The sequence below is a fragment of the Gracilinanus agilis genome, chromosome 3 (assembly GCF_016433145.1).
Source record: "Gracilinanus agilis isolate LMUSP501 chromosome 3, AgileGrace, whole genome shotgun sequence".
NCBI classification, from domain to species: domain Eukaryota; kingdom Metazoa; phylum Chordata; class Mammalia; order Didelphimorphia; family Didelphidae; genus Gracilinanus; species Gracilinanus agilis.
Genome location: NC_058132.1, coordinates 295,087,103 through 295,108,426, shown reverse-complemented (window position 1 = coordinate 295,108,426; position 21,324 = coordinate 295,087,103). Strand labels below are relative to the sequence as shown.

General features: G+C 32.7%; 1 protein-coding gene and 1 non-coding gene across 2 annotated transcripts in view; one reads left to right on the top strand and one right to left on the bottom strand.

Annotated features, from left to right (window-relative positions):
* The window catches only part of THSD7B (thrombospondin type 1 domain containing 7B), a 932,487-nt gene that overhangs the window by 561,808 nt on the left and 349,355 nt on the right, over nt 1-21,324 (top strand). The gene's annotated exons all lie outside the window — the stretch shown is intronic.
* Nucleotides 16,854-16,992, bottom strand: LOC123243453. The gene has a single exon (XR_006505976.1). It is a non-coding gene; the product is annotated as a U8 small nucleolar RNA (small nucleolar RNA).

Genomic DNA, 21,324 nt, shown 5'->3' with positions numbered 1-21,324 from the left:
GTTTGCCTCAGTTTCCTATTCTGTAAAATGAAGAGGTTAAACTAATTTACCTTTTTAAACCCTTTCAGCTCTAATGCTTTTTCAATTCCATTCAAATTAATAAAGTGTTATTTAGTACCTGCTAATATAAAACTAAGTGCTAAGCTATGAGGATGTAAATGATAAAAATAAACAGCCCCTGCCCTCAAGGAACTTAGTATTTCTGAGTCTTAGAATGAGAGATGCTCCCTTGAAACTGTTTAGAACAGTTAGACTCTATGGGAAGTTGCAGTATGCTTTCCTGAGTGTTGAAAAATAAATGATAATACCATGCAGATTTATTGCTTCTATATAGCATGGAGATAATTAATATCCTGAGCCCTTGCATTTGTTTTCAGTAGAGAAAGCCAAATTATTTCTAAACTCTAGTTTCACATCTCATTTGTTACTTAGTTATTGTAACTAGAATGATTATACAATGAAAAGTTGAGTTTCCCGAGAAATGATAAATTACTCTTTAAAAAAAATGATAGCTACACTTTATGACAGATGTGGTTAAAATTGCTATTGTGCACATGCTTATTAAGAGCTTTAACTGGTATTTCCAAGAGCAAGTCCTTGTTTTTTATCTATAATTGCTTGCTACCGTGTTTTGGCACCGACTTTTTCCTCTTCCTTTATGTGAAAGGGCAGCAGGTAACTGAAGCACCGTCCATCTGTCACACCCAAAAGCAACTGTTAAAAACTACCTGACTCATTTTTTCATGATTGGGAAGTTGGTCGCACAACAGCTGTTTGCAGAGATACAGGTGAAACTTATGTAAATACTGCCATATTTCTTAGGAAATGGAATAAATCACCCTCCACATGCAGTGTGTGAATTAGCATATTTATTCTCTCACACCTGCCAAATCCACATTTTCTATGTACATATGTATAAAATAGGGTCTTAAGGAGCACAGGCCCTCTACCATATCACATAGTTATAGGCAATATTCTTTAGAACAGGGAGTAAGTGACTTTTCCAAATATATAAAAGAAATGCCAAAAGCATTCATACAATTTTATTTGAAGCATCTATTCAGCATAAGGCACAGAAACTAAATTGGAGAAAGCTCATAGAAAGAATCTGATTTGGTATATTTTAAAGGGATATGGGGGGAAAACTTCTTGCAATGCTGGTAAAATGAGTACTATTCTTCATTGATTTAAACTTTTATCATAGTATAATATGGAAAGAGGACTCAACTCAGGGCTATTAGAATCCTTCTACATATTTTTCAGAATGGGTAGGCATTTAACTCTTTTGTGTTCTAATTATTCAGTACTTCACTACTCTGAATTCCTTTGTAGAAGCTTTGTAAACTGCCCTTTCCACAGTTGAGTTTGGACAGTTCTGATTAAATTATAAGTTTTCTTAGGGCATTAACTGTCTCTTCACAGTGCACCTACACCAGTACTTTTCTAGAAGAGAATAAGCATTTCTAAAAGATTTAGGTACTCTTACTGGGGCAGCCGACTGGTACAGTGGACAGACAGTTGAGTCTAGAATCAGGAAGACTCATCTTCATGAATTCAAATCTGGTCTCAGATGTTTACTAGCTGTGTGACTTTGTAGAAGTCACTTAACCCTGTTTGTCTCAACTTTCTCATTGGTAAAATGAGCTGGAGAAGGAAATGGCAAGCCAATCCAGTATCTTTGCCAAGAAAACCCCACATGGGGTCTTGAAGAATCAGACTTAAACAATAAGTGCTGTAACTATCCTTATTTAAGAGAAATTTGAGGCAAGCAGAGATTAAGTGACCAGCATCACAGTATTAATAAAAATCTGATGATGATTTGATTTCAAGTTTTCCTAACTCCAGGCTTAGTGCTCTATCCAGTTCACCACTTGGCTCAAATGCAATCAAACTCAAATGGAAATGGATCCCTTTGGATGACATCTTACATTAGAAAAAAAAACTCAGAGGGAAATAACGTTATCTTTGTTTTATTATGTTTTTATTTATTATAATATTTTCCAATTACATTTAAATAGGTAAAACTTGGGAGTTTTGCTGACTGCCTGATTTTGACTGAACTGACTGATCTTGCTGCCTCTGGGAACAGTGTTAATATTTTAAGTGATGACTCTATCCATTTGTGAATTTAATATTTTGATTGTTTTTTTGCAATGTTGTTTTTCCATGATGTTTTAAAAATAATAATTTAAACACTTACGTGTTTATCATAATTTGATATACAAATATGCATGTTCTATGAATAACTTATAAACACATAGGGGCCCTTATATAGAACTGACTGTAAATGGGAAAATCTCATAAACATATAATATAGCTTATCATAGCATATTGCTAAATTGGCCACCAGTCAAAACTTGTGTGACTAAATTACATTTTCAAATAGAACTATAAAAGCAGTCACCAGCCTCTTCTATGGTGGAACCCAGGACAGATTCTTGTCCTCCACTACTACCACTTAAGTCTCAAGCATCCCATGTTCCCTTGAGTGTAGTGATGAATGATGGAGACTTACTAAATAGCCACTTAGGAAGAGTTTGGGCAAATACGGAAACTTGTTATGACTAAGAAACTAGCTTAGCAGTACTTCTAACAATAAGATTGATGCTTTCTTCCTAGAGGGGCTGATGTCTATATTATCAAAAATATGACTGCAACATAGATTAACAAAATTTGATTACATGAATTGCACATTTAGTGTTTCTGTTGTGGTAGTTATCATAAATAATGGCAAATGAGTTTTGGCACGTAGCATGCATTGTGTGTTACACATAAGAAGAAGAAACTATAAAGTCAGCTGAGAGTTGTCTCAACATCTGAGCATAATATTCACAGCCTGCCACAGTCATATTTGAAAGAATTGGAAGGAACCTATGTGATCATCTATATAAACCATGCATAGAAGGAATTCCTACCATAATAGACATAATGGAATGTGATACACAGGAAAGGTGTTAAACTGACTTATTACTATGCATGCTGACTAGTATAAGAGAAACACTAATCAGGTTTATACTCATTGATGCATGCAATTGAACTTTATTAATCTAATGCAAGCAAATAATACAAACTTCAACCCACAGGAACACCAACCTGATTCCTAAAATTCCCAGTAAGGAAGTGTTATATTGATGTTCAGAAGTTTCCTTCGTTGCCCAGATAAAGATGATGTGTCTCTAGTATTTCTCTGACTCCCAAGTATTTCTCTGACAAGTCTAAATAAATTACTTCTCCCAAGAGGATATGAGAAGCTCAACTCTTGAGTTCAAGGAATGCAGGAGTTGGTCCTAGTTGTGACTTAGCAGCAGACCTCCAATGACATTTTTAGCTAGGAATATTTACTTGTTGCAGTCACATTCAGATTTGTGGTTTATTAACTAATATATTTATTACCTCAAATGTTTACTACATACTGAATAATTTAGTCAAAGTTGGTTATGATATTTTCCTACTGATAAACTATCCTTTTTAGGGGTCCACATATATTTATTAGTTGTTTAGCTTATATATTTGTATGTTGTTATTATATGCTGCTACCTAAGTGCTTATCTTTAAAATTGAAGGAAATTCTAATAAAAGAAAAAAACAAGTTAATCAAAATATCTCAATCTCCAAAAGGCAGTTCCAATCAAAATAGAATCAGTAATGCTAACCTAAAAAAACTTTCGCTACATGGAACCTACATGGTGGAATGAATAGAATCTTTGATGGGGAATAAGGAAGGCTTGTGTTCAGATCTTTCCTCTGAACCATATGCAAGTGTCATCTGCAATGGGGATAAGTTAGAAACCTTCCCAATAAGATCAGGGGTGAAGCAAGGATACCCATAATTCCACTATTATTTAATATTGTATTATAAATTATAGCTTTAGCAATAGAAGAAAAAAAATTAAAGGACTTAAAGTAGGCAGTGAGGAAACTAAACTATCACTCTTTGTGGATGATATGATGATATACTTAGAGAATCCTAGAGGATTAACTAAAACAATCTAGTTGAAATAGTAACTGTTGCAAAGTTACAGAATTCAAAATAAACCCACATAATCATGAGCATTTCTATATATTTCCAATAAATCCTAACAGCAAGGGTTAGAAAGAGAAATTCTATTTAAAAATCACTCTAGCCCAGTGATGGGCAAACTTTTTAAAGGGGAACAAAGGAAAGGAAATGATCATCTGTCAGTCTGTTTCTAAGGCAACTCTTTCAAGTGTCATTGTATTGTATCCTACTCATTGTATTCGTCAGATTAGGAATAATGTCTGAGGCCAGATAGAACATTTCAGGGGGCCATATCTGGCCTGCAGGCTGTAGTTTGCCCATCACTGCTCTAGACAATATAAAATACTAGGGAATCTATTTTCCAAGGCAAATAAAGGAGGAGAACATTGTACACAGAGACTGATACACTGTGGCACAATCTAATGTAATGGACTTCTCTACTAGTAGCAATGCAATGACCCAGGACAATTCTGAGGGATTTATGAGAAAGAACACTACCCACATCCAGAAAAAGAACTGTGGGAGTAGAAATGCAGAAGAAAAACAGAATCAATCACATGGTTGGATGCGGATATGATTGGGGATTTTGATTTCAATTGATCACTCTATTCCAAATATTAATAATAGAGAAATAGCTTTTGAACAATAATACATGCATTACCCAATGGGATTGTTTGTCAGCTCAGGGAGGAGGGAGGAAAGAGGGGAGGGAAAGATCATGAATCATGTAACCATGGGGAAAAAATAATCTAAATGAATTAATTAATTTTTTAAAAAGTCAAACAGGAATTATATGAACACAATTACAAAACACTTCACACAAATGAAATTAGATCTAAACAACTGGAAAATAAAACATTAATTGCTCATGAGTAGACTGAGTTAATATAATAAAAATGGCAATCCTACCTAAATCAATTTATTTATTCAGTGCCATACCAATCAAACTACCAAAAAAACTATCTAATAGAATTAGAAAAAATAATAATAAAATTTATCTGGAAGAACTAGATCAAGAATATTAAGGCAATTAATGAAAAAAAATGTCAAGGATAGTGGCCTAGCAGTGCCAGATCTTATAGTAATAAAGCAATGATCAAGTAAGCATCAAAACAATGTTGTCCTGGTTAAGAAACAGAATGGTACATTATATTACTTCAGAAAACTTAAGTGGAAATTTGTTATTACATGTAATTGATGAAATAAATTAATTAATTAAAAGAAACAAAAAACAAATTTCTTCTCCAACAATTACCAATCAGTATTGCATTAGATCTGTGATGGCGAACCTTTGGCATGCATTCCAAAAAGGGCAAGCAGAGGCCTCTCTGTGGGCATGCCTGCAGTCATTTTTTTTTTACTAGAAAGAGGGGAGCTGTTCCCCTCCCCCTCTACATGGGCCTGAGGACATTCCTCACTTCACCCACCATTCTGCCCAGAAGCCCAATGGGAGCACTTTCTCCCTCCCCTGCCTGGTATAAAGGGGTGATGAATCAAGCCTGCAGCAGATAAACGTCCCCTAGTCCTAGAGAGTGTGAACTCTGTCTCCTGATTTTTTTTATATTCCCAGCAGTTAGCATGATACCTGGCAAATAATAAGTACTTAATAAAAAACTTTACTGTTAATTTAACTCATATATAGTGTAATTAGTTCTAATATCATCACAATTCAAGTACTTTTGTAGTTAAAAGATTTTTGACTTTTAAAGAGTTTAAATGTTCCTTGATGTATGATAGTAAGTGACAGCTTAGTGAGAACAATGGAGTTGGAGTCAAAAGAAAGCTCTGGGTTCTAATCCTGTTATGAAATCTTCAGTCAGTTATCTCATCTATAAATGGTAAATTTAAATGCAAAAATAATTTGTAATCTGAGACATTATCTCTTACTTATCTGATTGGCTAAAATAATAGAAGAGGAAAGTATGGGGAAATGGGGAAATATACATTGTGAACTGATGTTCACATTTTGGAGAACAATCAGGAATTATGTCAAAAGAATTACAACCAGAAATACCCCTGGTGGGTTTCTTTCCAGTCACGATCTGGGAAAAAGTTAAAAGAACCTATATATTCTAAAATATTTATAGCTATTCTCAATTCGATAATGGCTGAACAATTTGTGGGATATGTTTGTGATGGAATACTATTGTTCCATAAAAAAGGATGAGCAGATTAAAAATATACGTGAAAAGACCTACTCGAAATTATGAAAAACAAAATGAGTAGAACCAAGAGAATATTGCATAGAAGTATAGAAATAATGTTTGAAGAGCTGCTTAAGAATATCCACTTATAGATGAAGAACTAATAAATAGAAACATGAAAGAAATAGTAGATAGATAGATAGATAGATAGATAGATAGATAGATAGATAGATAGAATGGAGCCTTTAGTATGAGAGAGAAGAAAGAAGATATCTGAGAACTTTAATGTATCAGTAAGCTTCTAGAAGTTAGAAATAATGCCTAAATAAGTTTCTTTTTACATTTGTGGGCACAGTGAATGGGGTGGCATAGAAAGAATGCTCTTAAATAATGAGAGTGTTTATTGTGTTTATTCTTTCGACCACTTTTCTTCTGATATCCTATGTTAGAGCCTATACAAAGTACTTTAATATTACCTAGGGAATAAGTATACATTATTAGCTTACTATGCATGTCTTGCTTGTTTGAAAATCCTTCTTTTCATAGAGGGCACCAATAATTGGGAAGAATGTTTCTAACATGTAAAATGAGTAGTATCTTTCTATAAGCAAGCTTATAATTGGGCTCCTGCAGCCACACTGCTTCGCATATGGTACTTATGAGTCAATTAAAGCACCCTAACAAGCAATTACTGTTTTATTGTTTAATTCAATTTTCACAACTCATGCTGTTCTGCTCAAAAGTTGCATATATATATCAGTCAGCATCTAATAATACGTATACCTGTTTTAGAGGGAAAAACCCTAAAAACTCTTAAGTACCTACACATTGTGATTTCGCATCATGGGAGAGCAAATAGAAGAAACAGGTGAAGGAATTTGGATTATAAAAAGAATTCGTTTCAAATTTGAGAATAGTTTGGATAATGACAAGTAAAAAAAAATCCTTTCAAGTTATAATAGTTATTAAAATGTTGCCTTCTCAAAGTCCATCAGACACACATAAGATAAAATGTTCTTTATTAAAGTGGTTGGTTAGAACATCTTAATACTGGAGCAGTTTGCGACCCACTGACTGCTACGATATATTTTCTGTCCTCTTCCCATAAATCTTCCATGTAAGACTGGCCTGAGTTTTCTCATTCTTTTAAAATTACAAGCATATTAGTACATGATTTGGAATGTCTATTCATTATCCCTCATTCAAAGCACATAACAGGGCCATATCTTTTCCCAATCATGCATTCACTGGCTTCTATCTTTGGGTTATTTCTTGCTAAGAAATTGTCATTAGAAATATGATACAACCTAATTATATCTACAATGAACTTTTCCCTTAAACTTTAGTGACACATTGCACGGAATTTTAATTTTTTAGGAACTGAGTTGTTCCATGTTTCTCAGCCATGTAGCATCACTTGGAGAACAATGATACTAAAATAGCTGGTTTTCCTGTTAAGAGACAATGGAATCATTCTAATTCTACAATTTACCAAATCAAATCTAGTTTTTTGTCCATTTACAGTCTCTGTTCAAAATGTATGTACAAAATGCCCAATTCATTGGTCTGCCTTGCTAATTGTATGTCATAGTCTGAATGTTAGTCATTGATTTTTCCTGAGTGGATTTTTATGTAAATCTTGATTTAGTCATTGTGGTTCTCTTCAAGGAGACCCTGTAGTTCTGATGTAGTCAAGACAATGCCATCCATAACGAGGAGTACTTAGAGATCCTTACTGTCTCTGAGGACTAATTATATCTGAACTCTGTACAGGGCTCATTATTGGCAGATAACTTTGCAGATATTGTTTTATCCTGTCAAGTCTAATCCTATGATCAATAACCAAAGGGTGATACCTTGTATTCTCTACACCTTTCAGTCAGGGAATCATATGTTTAAATTTAGAAAGGAAATTAAAGACCATTTAGATATCCTCCAAATATTACAATTGAGGAAAAGTGAGGTCAAAAAAGTTTTTGTGTGTTTTCCATGTTAACAATGTAATAAGTGTCAAAGGTGGATTAGAACTCAGGATTCTCCAAATACAAATTTTTTCATTAGTATGACTTCATTATATTATTATGACACATTTGAATGACAACTACAGCATTAGTATGACAATGACATTGTGAATTGCTATAGAAAATATTCATGAGAATGATTATTCTCATCTAATATTTCAATTAAAAAAGCTAATGTCATATGTGTATAGAAAATTTTCATTAAGATTTAATACGAATAAGAATTGTAGACATAGTTATTTATATCCTTTTAGTCACCAATTTTGGGGAATCCCTTGATTTTTTCCCATTTCTTTGGTACTGAGAGAATTAATTTTATAACCTTTATTTTATATTTGATTTTACTGTGTTAGTGTTTTTATTCTGTAACCATATTCTGTATTCTTTGTAACAAACTTGAGCTTCTTCTCTGTCTCTGAAAGAAGCTTATGGGTGCTAAAGTTTTATCTATCTCCTCACTGAAAAGGGATGCCACAAAGACAATTGTCAATTAAAAAAAAAACACCTCTGTTCTCAATGCTCTTGTAAAACATTATCTTGGCATTTCCTGCACAATTTATGGTGTATCCTGGAGAAGCTAGGACTACTTGATTTTGTCCTATGTTTTTAACAATTAAAGTACTCTTATCTAATTCCCCAATTACCGGTAAGTCTGCTTTTATCAATAACCTGAGTCTGCAACTAGGACACAGAAGCTTTTCTTAGAGACAGAATAAAGGGATCTTCAACCCACCCCTGGCTATGTCCACTTTCTTTAGAGTAACCAATCATCATCTCTAACCTTTTTAGTGCTGGCCAGTTATGTGATTTTTGCCTTGTTCTTTGTTCTATGCTTACAAAAATAAGTTATATCTTCTTCTGGAGTCTTTTGGCCAGAGGCAGTAGAACCTGATCCATCCTTTATTATCAGGCTGCATACTGCTGATAATAAATGATATCTTGCACACAGAATTACCTCAGTTTACCATTTTGCTAGATTTGACAGTGACTGTATCTTTTCATATTTCACCTATCTTGGAAGTCCTTCAAGAATTTAAGAAAATATGTAAAAAAACTTTCTAATCCAGAATTCTTTCTTTAAATCTGTTCTTTGTTTGATTCAGTTGTTCTACCATCACTTTTTTAGTGCCACTTCAACTGCCCTATGTAACACAATGGGAGACTAAGGTGATATAGTCTAAATCTGTTGGTTTTATTGACAGTGATAAGAACAAATCAATAAAGAAATGCAGGCTGATCTGTACCATGTTTTTTTTTTTCTTTTCTTTTTAATCTATTTCATTTTGTTACTCTTCTAGCTTTATCTATAAACACTCATGGGAGAATTTGATTTAGTTCATTCTGATGCCAAACTTTCTGTATGTTTCTCTCAACACTTCCCTTTGCTGATTTTATGGGCAAAACTGTTTATAATTTTCCACTGTACTCTTCTGTAATATTTTGCAAATGAATTTCTATTCTGGATTGACATAGCCTTTACATACTATGTCTTTGCATTAATTTTCTTCATATTCTTGGCAATTTATTTTTCTGAACGAATTTCATTATTTTTTCTAGTTCTAAGAAATGATTGATTGGTATGGGTCAAATAGATATTAATTTAGGTAGAACTGTCATTTTAGTATATTGGCTTGGCTTACTCATGAGCAATTAATGTTTTTTTCAATTCTTTAAATCTGACTTAATTTGTATGAAAAGTATTTTGTAATGGCAGATAGACTTCATAGGTATTTTATATAGTACATAGTTATATTAAATGGGATTTCTCTTTCTGTCTCTTGACGTTGGACTTTATTGGTAACGTAGAATTACCAATAAAGAATATTTGTAATATAGAAATGCTGATGATTTATGTGAGTTTATTTTATATCCTTCAACTTTGGTAAAGTTAATTGTTTTGATTAGGTTTTTTAAAATTGATACTCTAGGATTCTCTAAGTTTACCATTATACTATCTTCAGTGATAATTTTATTTCCTAATTCCTTCAATTTCTTCTTTTGTCTCATTTCCAAAGCTAGCATTTTTAGTCCAATATTGAATAATAATGGTGATAATGGGTTTTCTAGCTTTACTCCTGATCTTATTGTGAAGACTTATAGCTTAATCTTATTACAAATAATATTTGCTGATAGTTTGACTTACATACTAGTTATCATTTTGAGGAACATTATTACATTTATTCCAATTTTCTCTAGTGTTTTTAATAGGAATGGGTGTCTTATTTTTTTCAAATAGCTTTTTGTGCATCTGTTGAAATGATTTTATGGTTTCTGTTGGGTTTGTTATTGATATGGCCAATTATGCTGGTAGGTTTTTGTTTTTGTTTTTGTTTTTTTAATATTGAATGATCCCTGAATTCCTGGTACAAAACATACCTGGTTGTAATATATGATCCTTGTAATATATTGCTGTAATCTCTTTGCTAGTATTTTATTTAAAATAATTGCTTTAATATTCATTAGAGATTAGCCTTTAGTTTTATATCTCTGTTTTTTCTTTTACTGATTTAGGTATTGCATTATGAAAGGAATTTGGTACAATTTCTCCTTCAGCTATTTTCCTAAAGAGTTTATGTAGTATTGAAATTAATTGTTTCTTAATTTTTTTGGTAGAATTAACTTGTAAAATCATCTTACCTTGGAGATTTTTTTCTTAGGGAATTAATTGATGGTTTGTTCAATTTTATTTTTTATGAGATGGGTTTAAGTTTTAAATTTTCACTTCAGTAAATCTGATCAAAAAATAGTGTATATGTATATGTATGTAGATAGTACACATTATAGTCATCTTTTGCTTACATAGTCAAATTTATTAGTATAGAAATTTGGCAAAATAAATTATATTGGCAAAATAACATCAATTTCCTTTTCATTGGTTTTGAATTCACCTTTTTCACTTTTGCTACTGGTGATTGGTTATCTTTTTTTCTTTTTTTAAATTGAATTAACCAATGGTTTAATCTTTTTTATTTTTCTACTTCCATAAGCATGTTCAATGGTTTTCTTACTTCCAATTTTATTCATCTCTTTTTTTATTTTCATGATTTCCAATTGATATTTAGTTGAGCACTTTAAATTTGTTCTTTTTCTTGTATTTTTAGTTCTTTCCAATTTATTGATCTGCTCTTTATCTTATCAATGTAAACATTTAGAGATATAATTTTTCCCTTAATCATTGATTTGGCTTCATCTGAAAAATGTTGTTGTGTTGTTTTCTCATTGTCATTATCTTTAATGAAATTGTTGATAATTTCTATAATTTGTTTTGCAGCCCATTCATTTTTTATAATCAGGTTACTTACTTTCCAATTAATTTGTAGTCTTTTTTTGCAGTTATTTGTTGAATATAATTTTTATAGCATTATGGTCTGAAAAGAATGCATTTAATACTTCTGCTTTTCTGCATTTGGTTGTGAGTTTTTTATGACTTACTATATAGCCAATTTTTATGAAGATGCCATGTACTACTGAGATCATGTTTATTTCTTTGTATTCCTATTCAGTTGTCTCCAGAATCTAGTATATCTAAATTTTCTAAAATTCTATTCATCTTCTTAACTTCTTTCTTATTTATTTTTTGGGGGTCAATGGATTTATCTAGTTCTGAGAGGAGAAGGTTGAGGATCCTCACTGTTATGATTTTTACGATTTCCTCCCATAACTCATTTCGCTTCTCCTTTAGAAATTTGGATGCTCTGCCATTTGGTACACATATGTTTAAATTTTCATGATTCTCATTTTCACTGCGTAGGTGATCTTTTGCTTTCCAGAACATCATATTCCTAATCCTCATATTCTTTAATGTAGAAACTATAAGTTACCGTGTAATCCTGACTATGGTTTCGTAATACTTGAATTGTTTCCTTCTGAGTGTTTGTAGTAATTTTCTCTTGGCCTGAGAGTTCTGGAATTTGCCTATGAATGCCCTTAAAGTTTTTATATTAAAATCTCTTTCAGGAAATGATGGATTCTTTTAGTTTTTCCCTTATTGTTTGAGAACATCAGGGAAGTTTTCCCTAATTATTTCTTGTAATATGATATTCAGACTCCTTTCTAATAATCATAGCTTTTAGGTATTTAATTACTTTTAGATTATCAATTCAATTCAATTGAGTACCTCTTAGTTCATCTCTTCTGCATTCATTTTCCAGATCAATTGTTTTTTTTCAGTGAGATATTTCAGATTTTCTTCTATCTTTTCTTCTTTAACTGTATTATTCTTTTTTTATTGTCTCAGCGAGTCATAATCTTCCATTTGCCCAATTCTATTTTTTTTGGAAGTTGTTTTCTTCCTTGATATTTTGTGTTTCCTTTTCTATTTGCCCAATTTTACTTTTTAGAAAGTTTTTTTCTTCAGTGGATATTTGTGCCTCCTTTTCCATTTGGCCCATTCTAGTTTTTAGGGAGTTGCTTTCTTCATTGAATTTTCCCTCTAGCTGTTGACTCTTATTCTCATTTCTTTTCCTCATTTTTCTTCTGCCAATCTTAATATTTGATTTTTTAAAACTTATTTTCAAGCTTTTCCAGAAGTTCTTTTTTGGGCTTTACATCCTTTCTTTTCTTTAAAGTTTCACATGTTTCTTTTTTTAGCATTTTTGTCCTTTTCTGAATTTGTATTTTGATCTTCCCTGTCACTAAAATGACTCTCCAAGGTCAGGTTTTTCCATTGTTTTTGCTCATTTTTCCCAATGAGTGTGTGGGTGTGTGCATGTGTGTGTGTGTGTGTGTGTGTGTGTGTGTGTGTGTGAGAGAGAGAGAGAGAGAGAGAGAGAGAGAGAGAGAGAGAGAGAGAGAGAGAGAGACTTTACCTATATTTTAAAGTTCACTTCTGTTTCTGGAATTGAGGGAGCACTATCTCTGGGTTTCCTGGATGCCACAAGCACTAGAGTGTATTAAGCTGTGCTCCCCAGGTGCCAATTCCTTCAGTCAGAAACACCTAGCTACTCTTTATCCACTTAGGTTTCCTTTGAGTGTACTTGTACAAGGCTTCTCCTCCACTTCTGGTTCTCCTACTTTGGAGTGAGTTAAACTACTCCTCATAATGCCAGGTCTTTTGTTTTCCCATCTAGACCCAGTGAGATTATGTCTTCTTTCTGACCCTATATATTTTCTTGAGCTTAAATACTGCTTCAGTCTGTCTTTTTTTGGTCCTGGCAATTGAGGCATTTTTTCCCTTATGGTTATTTAGAAGTATGTTTGGGCAAGATCATAACATTCCTTCCTTCTCCTATCTTGGTTCTTCTATGTGGAAGTCTACCTACTATGTCTTTATTGAAGAGAAAGTACTTGCCCGATAAGGTGATTTGGGGCATCTTTTGTCTTTCTGGATCCTTTAGGAATTTGGATGATATATCATTTGGTGCATATATGCTTACATATTTTCATTTCTCATTTTCACGGGGTAGGTAATCTTTTGCTTTCCAGAATATCATATTACAAATCTTCATGTTCTTTAATGTAGAAACTATAAGTTGCTGTATAATCTTGACTGTGGCTTCATAATAATTGAATTATTTCCTTCTGAGTGTTGGAATGGGTGGAATCATTGGATATCACTATCCAATTTCTTAACTACAATTTAACTAGCTTTTTCCCCCATCTGAATTGACTATCTCAGATAAATGTACTGTTTGCTTTTAATTGTATGATATTGTCTTTCCTTTCTTTATTCATTTGATTTTTCAACATTGCTGCTTTGGCCCAATATTATTTTTTATTTCTTTTTCTGATTAGCATTATCTTTCTTGAGGTTCCATCACATTCTATGATTGGTATAGTGAACACAATGTCATCTGAAGCAGGCACATCTGCAAGACCTCCTCTTAGAATTCTTCTATTACTCTGACTCAGCTACTATGTCCTCCAGACTATGTCGTATCTTGTAGGTGATTTTTGTGTCTTGTTTAATAGCACTCATTTAAACATTGACAAACAAAGCAGTGTATTTAGTTGTTTTTAATCTCATATTAATATATAGATTGAAAATAGTTCTGTACAAGAGAACCATCAAATCTACATTTTGTTTGAAATAGTTAAGTGCATTTTTATTTTTAACAAGGATTTCCAGTGAGCTAAATATCTGTAAATATGGAATTTTCTCTAAAATATCATTTAAAATGAGTATTTTTTTATATTTTCATAAAAGTTTCCTTTAATAAATGTGTGTATATTATCTAAATTCAAATTTCATGGTTCTGAAAAAGTAACAATATGAGTTTGTAGATGATATTCTCTCTGTTCTTCCCCTACTCCAAAACTAATTATATTTGATTTCTGCCTCCTCTTATGTCCAATCATCTGATATACTTCCCACTTTCAAATATCTTGGGAATCTATTCTTCAAATTTCCCAAACTGTGTTGCCTCTAATATAGAGGCAGAAAAGTAGTAATAAAAATTTCCATTTACAGAGACCTTAAATGTTAAGAAACACTATCTTTACAGTACAATAAGATAAAGAATGTATTTCTATTCCCATCTTAATGAGGAATAAACTGAGACTTTTAGAGGTTAAGTGACTTGTTTATTATCAAATTCTGGAAAGGATATAACTGAAATACAAAATAATGATGTCACTTTCCTCTAAATGTAGCTGTCTATCCACTGTACTACTTTGAGTTGTTTCTTTTGTTAATTTTAATGCTTTTTTTCACCAAATATATTTCTTCTGTATATTCTCCTTTATCCATTTTGTTATTGAAGTTAAATAAAAAATACCCAAAACTTGTAAAGTCTATGGAAACATATCACATTCTTAGTTAAATTTCCCTATCTCTTTAAACTCTGCTTTAGATTTTTGTGTTAAATTTCTAATTATTTTCATTGTCATCATTAAAGATCTTTTACTTATGTTCTTTTTATTTTCGTATTGTTATCACTACCCAAAGACTCTCCTATAATCTACAAAACCTGCTTTTTAAAAGAAATATAATTAAATTAAACAAATAAATGTACTGATATTGAGATCTCTTTCCCCATCTTCATCACAAATATTTCTAGGCATAATTATCTAATATGTTCTGAAATTATTTTTCTTTTCTTTTCCCTTGTGTTCATAAGTTACTATGCATTTAATTATCACTAAATGGCTTCCAGATCTCTAATATATCAAGCTCTCATTTTTGTCCTGAGGTCTAGTCATATCTTATGGACTGTTGGACATTTGAAAAAGGATGTTCTATAGACATCTCAAACTCAATGCAACCAAAATGGATATATCTCCTAAACATACCCTTTTTAAATTCCCTATTTCAGTTGAGACTGCAACTAGACTTCCAGTTACTCAGGTTCGCAACCTCAGGGCCATTCTAATTTCCTACTTTCATTCACTTCATACATCCAATCTGTTGTCAAATCTTGTTATTTCTATTTCCAGAACATCTCTTGAATTCTTCCATTCCACTGCAGTTCCACAAGTACCATTAGTTCAGGCCCTTTTCACTTCTTACCTAGACTACTATTTTAATAAAATTATTTTCCTTTCTTTACTTATTTGCAATTCATCCTTTAATCATAAAGGTGCCCAGATGATATATACAATGCAGGTCTGATCATTTTCCCATCAAACTTAAGAACTCCAATGGCATCCAATATCTAGAATCACATATTAATCTTTGACAACCAAAGTTCCTGAAAAACTGATACCAATAACTTCTCCTTTATAAAGGCTGTTACCCACAGTTTGAATGTATTTTCTTCTCAGCTCTCATTTATGGAATCTCTGGTTTCTTTTAAGATTAATGTGCCACTTATTTTCTTTAAAAATTTTTTAATCAATAGGATCTTATTTCACCCTTTGTTGAGAGAGGGGAGGAAAAACAAAAAGAAAAAACCCTTCCAACAAATTTGCATAGTCAAGCAAGATAAATTCAATTGTAGTCCATATCCAAAAATGTTATGTCTTATTCTTCATCTCAAATTAATAAAAGTTTTATTCCATTGTAGATAGCATATTTTATCATCAGTCCTCTGGAATCAGGCTTTATCGTTACCTCAATCAGAGTTCTTAAGTCTTTTACAATTTTCCCCCTGACATTATTGTTATTAATATCCAAACTATTCTCGCAGTTCTGCTTACTTCACTCAGAATCAGATCCTACAAGTCTTCTCATGTTTGTAAGTGTTGTTTTCTTCTCATGGTCTTTTCTGATCATCGAGCTACTCCTTTTCCACACAAGGTTATTTAGCAAATCTCTTGCATATGCTGTGTATATCAGCATCTATGTGTGTGTGTATTTCATTTTTGTTATTAGAATATAAGCTAAATGAGGGCAGGAACTATTTCTTTTTTGCTTTTGCATCTCTACTACCTAGATGACTGCCTGCCACTTTGTAATTGACACTAAATCCTTCTGATTAATTTTATTACCTCTAGGTTCCTAATGTTTTAATTACATTTCCAAGGGGAATCTGGGACTCATCTTTTGATTTAATGTCACCTTCCTCTAGACTTGTGACTTCATTCAAGCCTGTAAATTAGCTTGTTAGTTTTGTTTTGTTTTTTTAACCCTTGCCTTCTGTCTTGGAGTCAATAAGGACTAGGCAATGGGGGTCAAGTGACTTGCCCAAGGTCACACAGCTGGGAAGTGTCTGAGGCCAGATTTGAACCTAGGGCCTCCCATCTCTAGGCCTGACTCTTAATCCACTGAGCTACCTAGCTGCCCCCTAGGGAATAGCATTGTCAGTACAAATCATAAAGGAGCAACAAGGAGTTTGTCACCATCTCCAAGTTGCTGCAGAGACACTAATCACATGTCATGCAGGCTCCATTCATCATTTACTGTTCTCCAAGAAGGAGCAACGGGTAAGGTTGTATCCCATACTGCTGATCTTATTAGTTTTTAACCAAGATTTAGAGTACTACCAATTAAATTAATATTCATAGAGCTAGTTTAAAAATCATGAGATATATAACTGCACTCTGAACCCTTTTCTGCTACTGCCATAGTACTATAAAAAATTTAAAAGTCCCCTGGAATTGAGGGCCAAAATTTATTTTTCTTTGTATCATAGGAAGAAAATAAGGGAATAAGCTTTTATACCTATTGTGTGTCAGACCTGGTGCTGGTCTCTTTACAAAAAAGTATTTCATTTTTTCCTTACAAAAATCCAGCAAAGTAGATGCTATTATTAACTCTATTTTGAACATGAGGTAAATAGACATTAAGTGATTTGCCCAGAGTCACATATTTAGTAAGAGTCTATGACTAGATTTGAACAGGTCTTGTTGACTCCAGGCTCAGTTCTCTATCCATTGTACTATCAGCTATCATTTAGACTGCCATAATAAAATAATTAATAAACCAAATGCCCATAGGTGATGAGTCTCTCTGGGTTTAACTACCCTGGTTCTCTGTTGGTTGATATAATCTACTGCAGGAACCCATATGCAAAATCTTTCAAGTATGGTAGAATCAATTGCAGTTTATACTCATTGGTAGAAATTGGAGAAAATTATGGATTTCAATGACAAAATAATACAAAGGAATAGGACTATTATAGAAATTTTCATCTGAGAATAGGTGACATAGGAGTTAGAGTACAAGGCATGGAATTTGGATGACCTGGGTTCAAATATGACCTCAGATACTTCCTAGTTGTATGACCCTGGACAAGTCACAACCTTAATTTTCTAACCCTTGAAACTCTTCTATTTTAGAACTGATATTCAGACAGAACATAAGAATTTTTTTAAGACTACAGGTTAAAGAAATAATCTCAAGCTACATGTGAAGAAAAAAATACTTTACCAGAAGACCCCCAAATCTATGAAATCAAGATCAGTTTTAAAATAGGTGATCTACATGTCCATGTTAATAATTTACATGTACATATTTCTTTAGATTTGCAAAACTCTTTCCTCCCAACAACACTCTGAAGTAATGTAGACTCACTTTTTTATCTCCAAATTATAAATCATGAAATGAAGGAATAGAAAGGATAAGTGGTTTAGAGTTAAATCATTTGATAAACATTAGAAGAAGCCCTAGAATCCAGATATTGACTAAAAAACTTGATTTTTGACATCTACCCCCAACTAAGTCTCTTAGTAAACCTTTCTGGAAAATAGTATACTTAAATTTTTCTTTTGTCTTTTGCTGTAATTCTTTCTTAAGTTATTTTTTCCTGTTATTCTTGAATTGAGTTGGACCATCTAAAAGAATGTGTATTTAACTTTGACATACCTTTTAAAAAGTACATTTACCTTCCCAATTAACTTGCTTCAAAGGAAAATTATTCAAATGAGGTTCATGAGCATATATCCCATGTACACAGTTTCATGTTAGGATCTAGGGAGAGGAAAAGTTCAGTCAAGATTTGTTCTTTGCCCTCATAAAATTCATGATCTAATTGGAGCATAAAAGAAGACAAAAATTAACATAATTACGATATGCATTTTTGGGACAAGAGTTTAATCATTTTTAGGGAGCTCATGAGGTGGGGAAATGTCTTCCAATGTTACAAATAAAGAATTCCTATATAACTTAAAATTGGAAAAAGCTGCTAGTAGTACTGAGCAGTTAAGAAACCTTCAAGGGGTTAAATTGATAGTATGTGTCAGAGACAGCACTTGAACTCATGTCTTCCTGACTCCCTTCATATCCCAAGGTGCTTCTTAAAATGCATATTATTAGATGAAAAGTATTAGAGAGACTCAAACTAAAGTGCTCTTTTATGACCAAGAAAAAAGTTATTACCCAGAGCAAGGATGAAGGAGATAGGAGAAGGGATGGATATTTAGAGAAGGCTTCATTAAGGAACTGACATTTAAATTGTATCATAAAGACTAAAAAGGAATTTAATAGAACAGAGAAAGGGGATATATGAATTATATAAGAATGATTATTTTCTTAGCTTCCTTTGAGCATATGTCAAGTAACTCTTGATAAAATGGCCCAGAAGCAGGCTAGGTGACAGGGGAATCCAACCATGGATGAAATAGTTGTTGTGCATAAGACATATAGGCAAAATACAAGATTAGCTATGTCTGCCTGCTTGATTTTCACTGTCAAATCCTCCTTAATGCCTTATACACAGTAGACAGTCAATAAATATTTGTTGAATTGATTCTGAACATTTCACCTATAGAATGTGTAGTTTTCATAGCAGAAGATTGAAAATGATGGCCAAATCAATGAGTGTTATTCTTTCCTTCATAAAAATAAAACTGTCAAATGTGGGGGGAAAGGGGAGACAGGAGTCTTATCATTAAAGTTACATCTTCTCAGAGAGATCCTTTTTCCTTAACTGATTTTATATGGCTTTCTTCAGATATTTAGGAAGAGATTTTCTAAAGAATAGACATTAACCTTCTTGTTCTTCAAACTGTGGAAACTGCATTTAAGCTTCATACACCTGAAATCAAACATTAAGTCATTTCAAGAGAATAAAGTTACAATTCTCATCCACATTTCTTCATGTAAATTACATTACTTTTGTTTGTTGAAAGAAGGGAAGGATGGTAGGAGGAGAAGGAAGGGAAAGGAAGGAAAAGGGAATAGGAAGGAAGGTAGCCTAGCTGTGGTAGTCCCAAGCCCAAAGGGGTAATTGACCCAAGCCTTTTGGAGCTCACTGAAGATCAGGAAAACAATAAGGGTATAGAATATCTGGATTTATTTAGTTTTGGAAAAGTAAAGGTCTAGGGATGCAAGAAGGTATATCTCCCATGGCTATGTCAGGACCAGGGCTCTTCCTCCAAAAAGGTGCCAGAACTCTCACTCTCCCTATCTCTTATACCTTCCTCAGACACCTCCCACAAAGGAAGTGGGAGGTGTCTGAGGAAGTTAGGGTAGAGGATCCTGGGAGAGGTATTCTTCCATGTTTAGTGCATTTCAAAATGTACACTTCATAACCACATTCTAGCACTCCTTCATTCTAGTAACTGTAATATCCTCATAGTAATTGTATTCATCTTTGATCTATAATTTTAATTCATAATATGATTACAATTTACTTAAAATCAACTTTATAAAAATAATTTGGCATGATCTTCATACCCATAACTAAAATCTTTTGAATAGCAAAATCTATTGCTTCTTCCATCTTTCTAGTGGTGACATAAAGAGAACAATATTAGTCTTATATATTGGAGACAAGTTTTAGTTCTGTCTTGGATGCAGATTTTTTGCGTGAACTTGAACAAGTTATTTCTCTTCTGTCTCCACCATTGTTTTCTTATCTAAAAAAAATATATAGTTGACAAGATTATGTTTAAAGCTTCTTCCTATTTGAATATCCCATGATTATGTTACAATTAGCAGTTTAAAAAATCAAAAATTACATTAACCTCTCTCTTTTTGCCATAAATAAAAGGAAGAAATATTGGCATGGAATTGTTTGGGATAAACTTGGATCAGAATGGAGCAGTTATAAAATAATAATCATTACTCACTAATTTGCCCAGAAAGTACAATGCTGAATTGGTGAAGATGTTTCTCATTCGGTTGTAATAATCCAATAAGCAGTTAGTGATCAAAGTTAGAAGGTAAGACAAAGATTAAATATGTATATATGGGTGTCAAATGCATAAAGATGTTATTTGAACTTTTAGGAGCTGAGGTCAGGAAAAGAGTACACCTAGAAAGATAAAACAAAGAATCTCTGAATGAAGCTCAAGATGGAGCTTTGAGTTATACCTCACAGAACACATATGGAGACACCACAGGTATAAGGGGTAATGAATCAGGTAGGAGAAGAATTGGCATGGTCTCCAAACACGAGAGAGGAAATGCATTAAGAAAAGGGAATCATAAACACTGTCAAATGCTGCCAAGAGATCAAGTATGAGGTTAAATAAAACATTCACCTGAATTTATAATTAAAAGTTTAATTGCTAATTTGTAGAAAGAAATTTCAGTTAAGTGGTAAAATTGGATATCTTGGTGTTGAGATGTGAGAGGAGAGGAAGTAGATGGAATAAGTATATATAGCTTTTTCTAGAATCAGGCTATGAAATAAAAGAGAATGATAAAAAAAAATCATTGAAGAAATGGGAGAGTCAGGGTTTTTGCTTTTTTGAAGGATGAATAAGATAGGTATGATTCTTGATTGCTACATAGAAAGTTAAGTTTTTTTTAACATTTATTAATATTCATTTTTAACATGGTTACATGATTCATGCTCCACCTTTCCCCTTCAACCCCACCACCCGCACCCCCCCC